The following is a 15,968-nucleotide window of genomic DNA, read 5'->3' as shown; positions in this document are numbered from 1 at the left end:
TTTCCTCTCATTTCCTGCATATGACTTCTTGGTGAAATTGTATTTGGATTCACAAACCATGTTCTTGGACTCAGCAGTTTTAAAAAGATGGGGAAAAAATGTGTTTTTGTCTCTTGCATTGCTAACAGTGCTATCAAGTTTTCACTCTTGCATTGGGATCATCTTTGGTGTCCAGCACAGTGACCAATGAAGTGCCTTTGATGCAGGTCAGGGCAAATTTCCCTCTGAAATATGTGGGGGGGGGCGCGGGGGGGCGTGAAACCAAGCCCTGTACTGAGAGAAAAACAGTGTCTTTTGGCAGAGAGTGTAGAAAGAATTCAAGACACGAGCCAATGTTAGGGTAAAAGGAAAATTTATTAGAAAAGGGATAATGCTCCACAGACAGAGCATGGTCTCCTCTCAGAGGCAGAGTGAGAGGTGTTACGTAGCTAGTCAGACATGAGCGAAAGGGGGAACAAAGGAATAGGGGCCTGACCTAGAGACCACCCAAAGAACACCCCAATGGTAGAATTCTGGGCACACACACACGCATTAGTCAAAGAGTTATATAGCAGCTAGGTGTCAATCAAAATGACCTCACTTGCCAATCACCTAAAAATGCTTTTGTAACCACCCATAAGAGCCCTAAATATAACTCAGAACTCTCTCCCTTGGGGTTACAGCTCTCCATCTTCCCTGGCTGTAACCTATACCCCACCACCCAGAGGTATGTAAACCTGTTTCCACGTGGTTGGCCAGTTTTAGGCTTGACCCGTCTTCTACCTCATAATGTGCTTTTAATAAATGAATATTTCTCATATTTATTGAGTTGAAATTTATTTCTTCAGCAGTAAAAAGGACCTAGAAGTGTGTGTGTGTTACTGGAACTCCAACGTTCCATCGGTAACAGAGGGACTAAGAGAGACTAGGACAGTGAGAGACAGTTGAGAGCACTGAGAGAAAGAAGGACCCCAAGCATTCAGGGAATTCAGTTTATATATCATTATTTAGTTCCTGTAAATTATTTAAAAACTTGTTTACTCATTTCCTTTGATATGGACATAGAGTGAGGAAGGGGAAGGGGAAGAGTATGTAGTGTGAAAAGGTAAGAATATGCAGCATGAAAGGCCTGCTGGCAGTTCCCAACCTTTAGTCCATAGGTTCCCCATGGTTTTCGTCATAGTGAATGAATGATTTTATTTGTGTAAGGTGCCACTTAAAGACTCTGTTGTTCCTGTTTCCCCTTCACAGGTGTGGGAAATGGGTTGTTAGCATTCCCAGCAGAAATCTTCCTTTGTTCTGCATGTGTCCTCCTGGCCTGGCTGCAAAGCCGATGAGCATATCGCAGCCTCTGAATGTAGCTTGATTTAACACTTCAATTCTCTTGCCTCCTCCCTACATTACCTTCTTACCTATGAGTATTAAGAACTGTGACCACACATGGAGAAGTACTCATCCTGAAATAAAACTCTTAATGTTTTTGATTTTAAAAACCTCTTACACTTTTCCATCATATAGTCAGTAAAGCTAAAAATGCAAGGTGGTAAAAATATCCATGTAATATTTCATAAGACTATAGATGTACTAGATCAGTTTGTAAATAAGGAATTGGGAGATAGAGACAATGGAATTCATGTTCTTTAGCACACGTTTATTAGCACACATACTAATAAATCATATTCATTAGCAATGATTTCTTGAAGGTCAGACACTTCTTTTATAAATTTTCTCGTATGCCTGCAAAGTATGTGTGTTATTTTTTATTTATTTATTATGTTGTTTTTTAAAATTTTTTCCTTCACTAGAGGTTAACATGTCATTCATACAGTAAAAATGCACATGGAAAGATGTATATTTCCAAAATACATGGAAAATCACTTCCATGTATGTTCTTGCTATGTTCCACATATCCATTGATCTTTATTGCTCTTTTATAGGACAAGCTACAGTGAGCGGGAAAAAATATGTGGTCAGTTGCCAGACAGGCCTGCTGCTTACCAAGTGTTATAGAGTAACTTACTTAACCTTCTGAGCCTCAGTTTTCTCTCTTTGGAAATCAAGATAATAATATCTACACTGAAGAGCTGGTGAGAAGATTAAATGAGATAATATATGTATAAAGCACATGCACAAAAAAATCCTTCCATTTATACAGAGTTCTCAATAAATAACTATTAGTATTACTGACTATTGGCTCTAAAGTTATTTTCAAAATATAAATGGTCAACTCACTATCTAAAACTGTTTTGAAAATTTCAACATGAATTATTGCTGCCTAGAACTACATTTTCTGAACCCTAATAGCTATTTGTCAAGTTGACTAAGTAAAATTTCAATAATAAGGATTTTTTTTGGATCATTCAAGTTTAACAGGGTGACTATAGGGTTGCTGAGGACAAGCATCTTTCCATTTTACTATCCCTGAATCAATCACTCATTTCAAGTTAAAGAGCCATACTCTTTTCACTGAGTGACACAAGGGAGGGTATCCTTTTATATTACACACACACACACACACACACACACACACACACACACACGTCAACTCTCTCATATGTTAGGCGGTAAAGAATGCTACTGAGAAAATCAAAGAAGGAAAGAGGATAGATAATGTTGGGGAGGGAAGGATTGCTATTTTGAATAGGTAGTCAATGAAGAAGTATCAAAACGTGAACAAAGTAAAAAGACTATTCATATGCATGAAATTAGGGAAGAGCATTCCAAGCTGAGGGAACATCCTACACAAAAAAAAAAAAAAAAAAGGCATAAATGTGCTTTCCCTGGTCAGAGAAAAGCAAGAAGGGCAGTGTGGTTGGAGCCAGTAGTCAAGCTGAGTTCTGAAAGGAGGAGGGCTCCGATCTCGAAGGGCCTGCTGTAAACACAGACTTTTATTTTGTACAAGATGATAAACCAATAGAGGTTTCAAGCAGAAAAGTAACATGATCTTGCACATTGTTCAACAGAATCACTATTATTTCTCTGTGGAGGTCGACTATAAGAGGTCAAGGAGAAGTGGAGAGAGCTGGTTAGATTATTGGCTAAATCAATGCAAAAGACAGGTTGGTGAGTAGAAGTGATGAAAAGTGGATTCTGGATATATTCTAAGGGCAGAGATACAGGGTTGATGAACAGATAGAATGTGTGATTACTTAAATCATAAGTCCAAGGGGTTTTGTTTGAGCAAATGGAGACATATATAAGCATTTATTCAGACAAGGAAAGCTGATGAGAAGTTTGGAGAAAAGATTATGAGTTCAGTTTGGGACATGTTGATTTTGAGATTTGTACTGGACATCCAATTATTTAATAGGAAGTTAGATATTCAAGTCTAAATTTTAGAGGAGAAGTATAGATTAGATATATAATTTTAGGCATCAATAGCATATAGATGATATTTAAAACCTTGAGAATGAGTAAGATCCTCTGGGGAGTTATAAGTGAAAGGAGGATTTGTCTCTGACATTCTAAAGTTTAGGAATTGGGAACCAAGAAAGTAGAGTAGTTCAAAAGAGTTTCCATGAGATAAAAATTTAACTAGGAGTTTCATGTTGCTCCAGAAGCCAGGTGAAAATAAAATGTATATCAAAGGAAAGAGTATAATAACTGCATATAGGTCAAGTTAAGTTGTAGACTGTGAATTCACTCTTGGACTTAGTAATGTAGAGATCATTATCGATGTCAACAGGAGCAGTTTCAGCAGACTATGAGAGGAGAAAACTAGTATGATTTTTTTTTTTTTTTTAATGGGAGAAAGGGAATTAAAGAGCAAGTATTAACTCTTTCTGGGCATTTTGCTATAAAGAGAGGCTAAGAAATGAGGCCAGGTCTGGAGTAGAATGTGAAGTCAAGAAAAGGTTTATGTGTTGTTTGCTTTTCTGTTGGGCTGATTGTTATTTTTTGGATGGGGGATGCTTTTTGTTTTGTTTTTCAGAGAGTGATATCTCCCTTTCCCACTTCTTCCCTGTGTCCTAAAGGTGAGCATGGTTACGTTGTTGAGTTGGAGGATGGAATTAATGGAAGCTGAATTGATAAGTTTTTTACAAATAAAATCTTCATAAAATTATTTCCAAATCAATCTTTGCTGAAAATATTTCCTGACTCCCATGTGAAGGGAATGACATTAAGACAAAATATTCTAAGTTTCCCTTTGGCAATGGGATCTGTCTTAAGGATCATAGAAACCACTAATATCTCCTGGTTATTGATGTTAATTAGACTGTATCTGGAATCTTTTTCTTATTGTTTTCGAATCCTCAGGATGAGAAAAAGTTTATTTCAGTGTGGAGTAATAATTGCCATTTTAGTCTCTTCCCTTGATCAGATCTTAGGGGATTTCCTGTTTCTGATGGCTCAGAAATACTGACTTACACGTAGCCAAATCTGACCCTGCTGCTTACTGCTTTATATAAAAGTCATTCAAACTGTTTTGCAACTATCGCCATGGAATTCCCTGGACTCATAAATAAAGAAAGAAGATTAAGGAAATTTTTCAGTGGGCTCCAGCTAGCTCATAATTTGTTGGCTTTCAGAATTTTAGACCATTAATAGAGCAGTTAATAGAATTTGGATAAATTAACTACATATTTTACTTAAAGATGTTTTAGAGTTGACGCAAATGTTATTCCATTGCTTCCAAACCTGATTATACCAATTGTTATTGTGTTTATAACGCATAATAATGTAAATCAATTAGCTAATTCAATTACATAATAATGTAATGAACTATTAAATAAACTTACAAAATATAAACATGAAAAGTAGTTGTTATTTCTATGAAAATTAAGCTGAATCCTTTGGTAAGCCTCAATAAATAAAAACCATTAAAAATTTTTCTGTCAAATTAACCATGGTGGGATGTCTTCAAATGATTTGGAAAAAACAATCACAAAAACAGAGAAAGATTATGCAAATTTCTTTGCTAGTATTGTCAGTTCTTACTCTAAAGGAAAATCCTAAGTAATATATTGTGTATACATAGCCTATAGGAACACAATGTGAATTTTTAATTATTAGTCCCAGAGTTATAGAAAGCCCTTGCCTCATCAAAAGATTGGTGAATGGATATACATTTGTATGGTTTAAGTGTAAACAAAATCAATCTCTCTATATATCAATTTTTATGATTTCTTGCTTTAACCAGTTTTTGATTAACTGACTGTATGAGTCAGGGTTTTACAGAGAAACAGAACCAATAGAAGATAGATGATAATGATAATGATGATGATGATAGATAGATAGATGATAGATAGATAGATAGATAGTAGATAGATATAGATATATAACATATATTATAGATATAAATAGGTATTTAATATAAAGAGATATTTATTATAGGAATTGGCTCACATGAGTATGGAGTCTGAGAAGTCCCATAATCTATAGTCTGCAAGATAGAGGACCAGGAAATCTGGTTTTATAATTCAGTGAGTCCAAAGGACTGAGAGCCAGAGGAACTGATGGTATAAGTTCCAGTCCATGTTAAAGGCCCAAGAATCAGGAGTGCTTATATCTGAGGGCTGGAAAAGATGAATGCATGAGCTCAAGCAAGGGAGAACAAATGAACCCTTTCTCCACCTTTCATTCAGGCCCTCAAAGGATTGGATGATGCCAACTCACATTGGTGAGAGAACCCTCTTTTACTCAGTCTCCTGATTCAAATGCTAATCCCTTCCAGAAACACCTTCACAGACACACCCAGAAATAACGTTTACCAGCTATCTGTCATCCCTTAGCTAAGTCAAGTTAGAAATAATGTTTACCAGCTATCTGTCATCCCTTAGCCCAGTCAAGTTGACACATAAAATAAACCATCACACTGACCAATCTGTCTTGATAATGTCAGATGTTTTTACACTAATTTTCAAATATTATATTTCTTAAATATTCAAATGGCTTTCTAAAATATAGATAAATCAAACTTTATGTTAAATTTTGCATTAAACTCAGTTCAAATAACCTTATAACCTAAATATTTTCCAGTATTATTACAAGTCTCATAGATAATATTTAAGATATTTGGCAACCAGTTTAACAGGGGGCAAAACAGATTAGACCGCTGGCCGATTATTTCACCCTGTCATACACAACCTACATATATAAGTACATATCTATATATACAAAATCATCATTTTAATAATCATCTTTCAAATGAATAGGCCATATTTTACTTTATCACACCACTTATCTTAGATTTGTTGTTTTCTTTTTTCTCTGATACTAACAATGTTGCTAACAAACATACATGCCAAGCACTTTTTATTATGCTCTGAATAGAAAATTCATTCTTTTCTTTATGACAAAACAAAGAAGTGAGGAAGAGAGGAAGACATAAGTATTGCTCATTATTGGCTGGCCTTGCTTGCTTGCCTGTCCTCTTGCTTTGTAGCTATTTATTGAATTACTTGCTTCAGAAAATATTAAAAGTACACTGAGTAGTAAGTGATACAAATAAATCCCTTCATTTTTTTAAAAAATTTAATTGTATTCCTTAAAATCCAGGTTCATACATTTAGAAACTACACTTTTCAAAATTCTCCAGAAAATTCTTTGAAACTCACTTTGTTTTGGCTATAAAGAATTAGAAAAATGAAGTAAAAGACATACTGCTTTATCCCCAACATTTAAGGCAGAATGTAAAATTCATATTGTTATTTCTGCTTTCTATTCTTCAATTTTGTGTGAAACTATATATATTGCTATTTGAAAGTACTGGCACTATGTCAAAATTTGTCTTGTGCCATCCTAGGGAATTTAATGAAAATTCTTTTTCTCAAACGTTGATATTGATAATCATTCATTTTTAATGTGTCAAATGCAAAAGATTAAGAAATGAACTTTGTGAAGGCTCCTAAATTTTACTCTCTTTGGAGGTTTATGCAAAAGTACCTGGCATTTTTTAAAGTTTCATTCTGACAATTTATAAACCAACTAAGAAGAAATATGTTCATCAATCTCTTTACCTCGCATAGCACACTAATTCCAAAACCTAAGAGTCAATAAGTTTTAGGACTTAGAGGTACTTCATATGACCATATAGTCCATCTCTACTTTATAAATGAACAAATTTATGTCTCAAGACTGCAAAGAAATTGTTCACAGTCACACAGAAAATAAATTTCTGGCCTAATTTATTTTCACTACATTGTAGTATCAGGATCCTGAGATTATTTCCTCAATGTAATCAACTGAAAAACAAAACATTATATGTATTCTCTCCATAATGCCTTACAATCAGTTTTACTTTCTTTTTTCCTACTCAAATGAGTAATACATAAATTGTTGTTACAGCATTCTAAAGAAAAGAAAAAAAAACATTAGAACCAAGCTGGAAATAACAGTCCAGCTTCTGGTTTCCCATTTCTGGGCTTCCTTGATTAAATCCTCCTTTCCCAACAACTTGTGACGAGAGAGCAAAAATTGAACTCTGTGTTACAGAGAACTACATATACCAAAGAGTAAAAATTTGATTTCTCACTGTGCTGAGATTACATCTGATGCTATGTTTCTCTTCTACCTATAATTTCTATTAAAAGCACTTATATGTGGAATCTGAAACCAATCAACAAACAAACAACATAGAAACAAACATAGTTACAGAGAACTAACATGGCTGCCAGATGGGAGGGGGTTTGAGGACTGGGCGGAAAAAGTAAGCAGATTAAGAAGTACAAATTGGTAGTTACAAAATAGTCACAGGGATGTAAAGTACAGCACAAGGAATATAGTGCATAATATCATAATAACTTTGTATCATAATAACTTTGTAGTGCCAGGTGGGTACTAGACTTGCCAGGGGGATCATTTTATAAGTTATATAAATATCTAACCTCTATACTATATACCTGGAATGAATATAACTGTAATTTTTTTAAAAAATTAATTTAAAGCAATAGGAGCTCCAATCTGCCAGGAAATTAATGGATGTGGATAAATTCAAATGAGTAATACAGAAATAGCCAGTTGATGTCTTGAGGAAAGTTCTGGAAGTTGATGTGCTCTGAGTAATGTACTAAAGAAAGCTGCTTTCAGTGGACAAAAGTTTTGCCCACCACACCCCTACACATCTCCAATTTATTCTGAGTGAATTTCTAATATCCAGAAATACATACTTCACAACTCATACCAAAGCATGGAGTGAGTATTTCATCTTTCCTATCTGTGCTACCTTCTCAATCAGTACATTTTTCTCAGATTTTTACCCAAAGCAAAGAGAAGTGTAAACTGCAGTGACTGGTATTTCAAAGAATTAGAGACATTGCACTGAGCTATAAGGAACCTTCTGAGGAATAGAAGTCACCTCAAATATAGAAACACATTAGCAATTTTGTCTCTTGCCAAGAGTACTTAGTTTTCAAAATGGAATCTTGAAGACTTCTTGTACCCTGCATGACCCTTCATTTCTGAGGTTGTACTGGCAGATCATTTAAAGCTATCTAGCTAAGCTGTATAATATTATAATTATACTGTCACATAAGAAGATTTCATATGAAATTAATGAAACACTATTCACCTCTGATAAGAGCTGTGAAAGCTTAGATCACTCTCCTGGGGTACACTTTTTCTATATTAAATCTGTCTTAGTGAAAAAAAACCCTCAAATCGTAATGTAAAGTACAATTCAAGAAACCAATTTTGCTAAACGTTTTCTTGTTTTGTTTGTTTTCCTTAATTTGAGGATATTAAATTTTCTCTAGTCTCTCATAAACAGAGGACTGTTTAATTAAAATCAATAGAAAAAAATTATGAAAAGAAAAATTAAAACAAAGAAACATGAAAATGCTATATCTCAAAAATATTCATTAACTCTCATTGGTCTCCACATAATTACAATGTAGAAAAACGATTAATTCTTTTGAGATCCCAAAACTCAATGTGCTCTCTCCAGATATAAAATATATATATTTTGTCTTTTGGGGGTTGAATGTAAAAAATTTAAATAATTATATCTAGTTATGGGATGCAGGAAAATAAAATGCACACAATGTCAAGTGAGCAGTTAAATTTCAATAACGGATTATTCATTTTAATCTTACAAGATGAGCCCCCTTGGTGTCAGTTTTAGGTAAACAAAGTTAGAAAGAATATTCAAAAAGCATTTGTCCCTTTTAACTGGTCTGACTCTTTTTGTTTAGCACTGACATTTGTCTCCCACATTCTCCTTTATTTACCAATACTTTGTTATCCAGTTACACATTTCACTCCAGTGCTTGCTATATATAGGTTACATGTTGGATAACTGGGCCACTATCCTACTTAATTAGCAATGGGATTCATTTATATGTACACTTACACATTTACCAAACATCTGTTGCCCTCCTTCTATGTGACAGATGTGGGCTAAACACTGGAAATAAAATGTTAATTAAAATAATTTCCCTGGCCCTCAAGAAGCTTTTAGCATGTTTCGTTAGTTCCCAACATATATTTTTCAATATACGGACCACTTTTAAATATCAAATAATTTTGAGTGCCACTCCACATACTACTTTTACAAGAGGAAATACAGTAAAAGTAAAGCTACTGTGAAATTATTGTCTCTTTGATTGATATTGAATTAATCATAGCATTTATGTATTTGAAAATTGAAGTACTTATATGTGTAATAAATATTTATTTGTGTAGGGGGTTAAGGTCCAATATTTTGATTGGACTGTTTCAGATTTGATTCCCAGCTGGGCCATTTACTTGCCAGGTACCCTTGGCTAAGTGCTTTGACTCTTTAAAAACTCTCAATATCGAAAAATGGAGAAAATAATAGTCTCTACTTCCAAGTGTTACTGTCAGAATCAAGTAAGATGGTACAAATAGATAATTGGGAGAGTTCTTGGCACATGTTGTTTCTGACAATTGATACCTTTTAAAATCTCTATTATTATATACACAGACAATGGCTAGAGGTAATCATTTCAGAGTCTAGTGAGGGAGGAATTGGCACTAGTTGAGTCCCAGGGGTTAAAGCTTGTGCCTAAAAGAAAAATAGCTGCTTCTGCAGAATCTGTGATTAATGAAGATCTGGCCAATAATGGACATCACTAATTGTAGGGATGAACTAACTGAAACCCCCAAGAGAGTGTGGACTTTGTGATTTCACTATTGCCTAGAGCAGTTCTTGGTACATATAGACATTAAATGATACTGAATTCATTAACTACTGAGCATAAAACTTTGAGGATAACGTGAAGGGAGGAAAAGCCATTTCAAACCCCATATCTGTGGATAAAAAAAAAAAAATCACACAAATTATTTTAACTAAATCTGGAGAAATACAGAAATTTTATTTTTCTCATAATGTAGAGCAAAATTCATACTGCCCAAAATTACTCATTTCTCAGCTTTATTTCAAAGTTTTAACTATGCCACTACTCTCAAATATATTTTAATAATTGTGTCTTTCTTCATTTTTTCTGATTTTCATTTATTCATACCACTGGTTTAGTTCAAAGAAACCATAGGCTTGAGTATAGCGGTACAATCTTAGAAAACAGAACTCTAACAATTGAGCTGCCAACCCACTTGCAAAAGGAAAAAAAAAAGAGCAGCCTACAAACCAGAGATGGGCAGATCTGAAAGGTAGATCTTAAAATGTGAATAAACTAATTTTTATGAAAAATATATGAATACTGTGGTGTAAAAGTAAAATGGGATTTATTTTCAACAACACATTACGAACCTAATATTCCCATTTCCACTTCATTTTCCCAGAACACACAACAAATGGCATTTAAAAATACATTTAAATCCTCTCCATAGAGTATTAAAATTTTAAGCATTAAAGAGTGCCTACCAATGAAAAGGAACTCATGTACAAATTAAAGACTGGTAGTTACCTTGCCACTAAATTCTAAAAAGCAAATTTTCACTTCTCTTCATTCATATTACATTCAGCATACCTGTGAATTAATCCACCACACTATCTCACATTTACATTTCTGGTTGTATAACATTACTTCGTTCTGTAGTCACTGATGAGGAGGATACATTAAGAATGTCTCTTGTTCATCCCATGCCCCAATTTGCTATAAAGTTCATTAAAAAGGCACACACTGTAGCTATAAGTAGCAGGAATCTAAACAAAATCTATGAGTTTAGCTTTCTATAGCACCAGCTTTCCAAAATAATGTTGGTGAAAATGGGGATGTTTCCTATGTTCCTTTCAAGGATTTCTCACATTTTCACTCAAGGTCATCGGAGTGACTTGTAAATATAAAGAACATGAGAGTACACCCTCTGAAACATGTCGAGAATGCATTTAAAAAAAAAAAGTAACAAAACCTGTAAACAAAGGATGCTGGTCTAGGAAAAGCTAACAGAGTTTGACTTAGTCTGTGACTGAGGAATTTCATAAGGTAGAGAGTATCCTGTCTACACTGGTCCCTTACTGACAGGGAAATATATCAAATAAATCACAATCTCTCTAGGCAGAGTCTGTATCAGCATATTTTAAAAGTTCTTCAGGAGATTTTAATATTCGAGTATCTTTACAAGTTAACAGTAGTAATATTGCTAAAGGAAAACATTATTGAAGCTCTTAATGAACTAGGCACTGTCTTGAAAAATATGTATGCAATATAATATTTAATACTAAACAACTCTATGACTCATATACCATCTTCCTTATTTTGTGGGCAAGGAAACCAAGACTCAAAGGAATTAAGTAACTTTCCCAAGATCACACAAATAATAAAAGATTATATTAAAATTCAATAAAGAAGTGGTACATATATACAATGGAATATTACTCAGCCATAAGAAATGAGGAAATACTGCCATTTGTGACAAAATGGATGAATCTTGAGATTATCACTCTAAGTGAAATAAAGAGAAAAAGTTGAGAACCATATGATTTCATTCATATGTGGGATATAAAAGGGAAAGCAACAAATGAAGAAGACAGACTTATAGACACAGACAATAGTTTAGTGGTTACCAGAGGAAAAAGAGGGAGCAGGGAAGGCAAATGAGGGTAAAGGAGGTCAAATATATGGTAACGGAAGAAAGTTTAACTTTGGGTGGTAAACACAACGCAATATACAGATGATATATTATTGAATTGTACACTTGAAACCTATATAATTTTATTAACCAATGTCACTTCAATAAATTTAAAAACTTCAAATCTAGGATTGCTTGATTCCAAAGCCTAGGTTTTTACCCTATAAAAATGTCATTGAAATTTTTACTGTAAAATGTGTTGAATAATTGTAGTTGATTTGTTAAACTGTAACCTATGTTTCCCAGAAACCTCTTCCTTTCTGGTGATGGGTTAGAATTAGCCAAAAGAAGAATTTGCAGGAGACCTGGAAGAAAGGAAGGAATGAATGCAAAGTAATACAAAATTATTGCCTTCATAAGTGTTTGCATTGTGTGTACCTGATGGGTTCCAGCTTTCCTTTCTCTCCTTTGCACTTCACTCTGCTCTCCTTCCCCAACTGCAGGCTCCACTGACAAAAAGATGGGCCAGCTGACCCACAGAGGCAAGAGACTTCTCTTCCAGCTCCCCATCGCTGTCCCACTTCTGCTGCTGGCTCTGAGATTGAATGGTTAGTGACCAACAACGCATAAAATTCCGGTTGTTCCATATTCTTGCCAACACCTGGAAATATCAGTCTTTTTGTTTTTGCTATATTAATGCACAAATCAAGGCATCTAATTATTGTTTTAACTTGCATTTCCATGATAATTACTATAGTTGAGTAATTTTCTCTGTATCTATTGGCCATTTGGATATCCTTGTCTATGAAATGCCTGCTCAAATCTCTTGCCTTTTATTTTATTAGATTTTCTCTTTTTCATGTTGACTTATAGATCTTTTTATAATGTGAATATCAGCACTTTACTGGTTATATGTGCTATAAATATCTTGTCTGTGCTATATAAAGTTGTTAATTTTATAAAGTCAAATTTATCAATCTTTTTTAACCTGGTAAAGCTTTTGCTTTTTCTATCCCAACACATGGCTATATTGCTTTCTTAAGGTTTTGTTTTATTTTTTACATTTAAAGCTATAATCCGTTTAGGATTAATTTCTGTGTATGTTATGAAGTAGGGATTAAACTTTTTTTATATATATACTACCCTATTGTTCAAACACCATTTATTAAAAAGTCTATGCCTTCTCCTAGAGCTATCTGTCCCAACTTTTTCATAAAACAAGTTTCAATATATGCTCGAGGATCTTCCTGAGCTCTCTTCTCTATTCCATTGATCTAGAATAGCAGACTAGCCTTGTGACAATACTATTCTTTATTAGTTATTATGGATTTAAAATATTCCTTGTTATCTGGTAAAGCAAGTCTTTTCTCACTTGTTCTTTATTGATGTGTCTTAGCTAGTTTTGGCTTTTTGTATATTCACATAATTTTTAAAATTAACTTGCCAAGTTACATATACATACAAACATTTTAAGAAAATACTCTTGTGATTTGATTAGAGTTGCACTAAAACCATCAATCAGTTAGGGGAGTGTTGACAGGTTGACAATATTGTGCCTTCTAATGTGTGAACTTTGTTTATTACTCTCTTTACTTAGGATTTATAAAATTCCCCTCAATAACAGTTTATATTTTTTGCATGAGAGTCTTCTACTGTTATTTTATTTATTCCTCAGGATTTGATAGTTTTAATACTATTGTAGGTAATACTTTTTTAAAAGTACATCGTCTGGCTGCTATAGGTATATATAAAAATATATTGGTTTTTACACATTGATCTTGTATCCAGAAAACTTGCTAAAGCTACTCGGGAAATTAAATAATTGATTTGTGGATTCTTTTTAGTTTTACAGGTACAAAACATATCATCTGAGAATAATGATAGCTTATTTCTTGCTTTCTAATCCTTATGCCAGTATTTCTTTTTTCCTTGCTTACAGTCTTGTCTAGGTCCTTAAGAACAACGTTAAATAGAAATGATTGTAGCTGCCATCTTTACAAAAATCTTAAAAAGAAAGCTTTCATCATTTTGCCAATAAATGATTCCTGGAGTCAATCCAGTGGCCCTCAAAGCCCAAGCTCCCCACACTCCCCGCCCCCACCCCAAAATGCCACAGGTACTTACTTAACAGACCAGAAGATGCTTTGAAAAGGAAAGCAGAACCAGAAGAAACTGTGAGGAAGAAGACTGAGTTTGAGAGAAAAGCTCTACATATTGTTGAACAGCTTTTAGAAGAGAATATTACAGAGAATTCTTAAGGGGGTGTGGGTAGTTTATCACACCTGCTCACTACAGCGATATCATGGACGAATATTCTATTATTAGGCTCCATGGTCATCCCATATGTCAGAAGAAGCTAGGAATTGCACCAAAACAGAAATATAAAATTTCTACCAAAACCAATAAAGCCTATAATATTACTGAAAGAAAGTGTTTTGCAGCGATTTTTATTATAAAGCATCTAAGTTTTTAAAGCACAAATTTCTAAAACTTCAGTGTGGGTTCAAGAAGAAAGGCATCCTAATTTTCAGATGCTACAGGAAGGACAAAGTGGCCATTCTGGAGAAGTACAGTTGTGCAGTAAGGCCATTAAAACATCAGACACTGACAATCCTGGTGATTCTGAGAAGTCAATATGAATCTAGTTTTTCTAGCGCTCATAGTGATAGTAGCAGTGATAATGAGCAAGACTTTGTTTGCTCCATTCTACCAGAAAATAGACCAAAGGCAAAAAAAAAAAAAAAAAAAAATCCTAATGACAAAGAAAGCTGGCCAAAAGGCTAACTTCAAGCAAGGAGGCGAAAACGGACAGTGATAGATGTCACTGAGCAGTTAGGCAATTGCAGATTAGATAATCAGGAGAAAGCAGATGCTTGTGTACTTCTTTTACAGAAAGTAAATAATCAAATTTCTTCAATTAGATCTTTGTGAGAAAAATTAGAAGCTTCAGAAATTTCTGAAAATAAATTCAAAGAGTTCAGAAATAACTCTAATAGGCATAAGTAAGAAAAGTGCTGAACATTTTAAGAGGAAACTTGACAAATCAAACCAAGTTTCTAGGTCAATTTCTAGTTCAGTGTTGGTATGCCCTGAAGTTGCAAAGGCACACTTAAAGTTCTAAAGGAGACTTTGAGTAGAAGACAGAATTATGCTTCCGTGTGTGTGAAACCCTCTTCAGCTCTTCTGGTTAAAGAACTTGAAGATGACATAAACTCTGATCCAGATAGTCATTACCTGTCTTGCAGGAAATTCAGGACAGCTTGGATGAACCATTGTCTTTTACTGACTCAGATATAGCTATTAAACCACTGCCAAGTTATGAGAACTTGAAAAAAAAAAACGGAAACATTAAATCTGAGGATCAGAAAGTTTTACGGATGACAATATATTTTAAATGAAGAATTCACCAAATCACAAGAGTCAAAGAGTATGATACCAGCCTTTCCACTGATAGATTCAAGTTCTCAGAATCAGATTAGAAAATGTATTGCACTTGAAAAATTGAGTAAAGTATTGCCTAGACTTTTAGGGACTCTTCAGATTACATTAGGAGATATTTACACACACTTAAAAATCTCGTTTAAACTTCATATTAACAAATAGAAATATTATACACAAACCCACAGACTGGCCCTTAATTGCTGTGGTGTTACTGTCATTACTGACCCTCATTCTGGCATTCAGAATCATTCTCAGGAAAATGTGGTGGTAACGCTTGAAGAATTGCATTTAAAGAATGAAGACCTTGAAAGTTTAACCATCATATTTAGAACCAGCTGTTAACTAGAGTGATATAATCCATGAAGACTGAATAGAAAATGAACTTCTAGTCACCATTTCTGGATTACTAGATTTGTTCTCTCAAAAAAATCTTTACTTTCTTAGATTTCAACCCCCTGCTTCCCAGTCCTTAACTGTTCTTAGTGACTTCCCCAGGGAGAGGAGAACCATTATTCCAACAAGGATAACCAAGTCCATGCAGCCCTGGCTATGTAGGACATAATATTTATATTTGAAAATGAAAGTCAAAGTCTTAAACTGAAACTTAAATGAATATT

The 15,968-nt window shown here is 34.1% G+C and overlaps 1 pseudogene; it reads left to right on the top strand.

The window, feature by feature from the left end:
• Positions 1-9,720: 9,720 nt before the first annotated feature.
• On the top strand, positions 9,721-15,755 carry LOC105298826 (annotated as a pseudogene).
• The last annotated feature ends 213 nt before the right edge of the window (positions 15,756-15,968 follow it).

This window comes from Pteropus vampyrus, unplaced genomic scaffold (genome assembly GCF_000151845.1).
Source record: "Pteropus vampyrus isolate Shadow unplaced genomic scaffold, Pvam_2.0 Scaffold165, whole genome shotgun sequence".
Classification (NCBI taxonomy): domain Eukaryota; kingdom Metazoa; phylum Chordata; class Mammalia; order Chiroptera; family Pteropodidae; genus Pteropus; species Pteropus vampyrus.
Note: the sequence above shows the minus strand (reverse complement) of the source record. Positions and strands in the feature narration are given on the sequence as shown.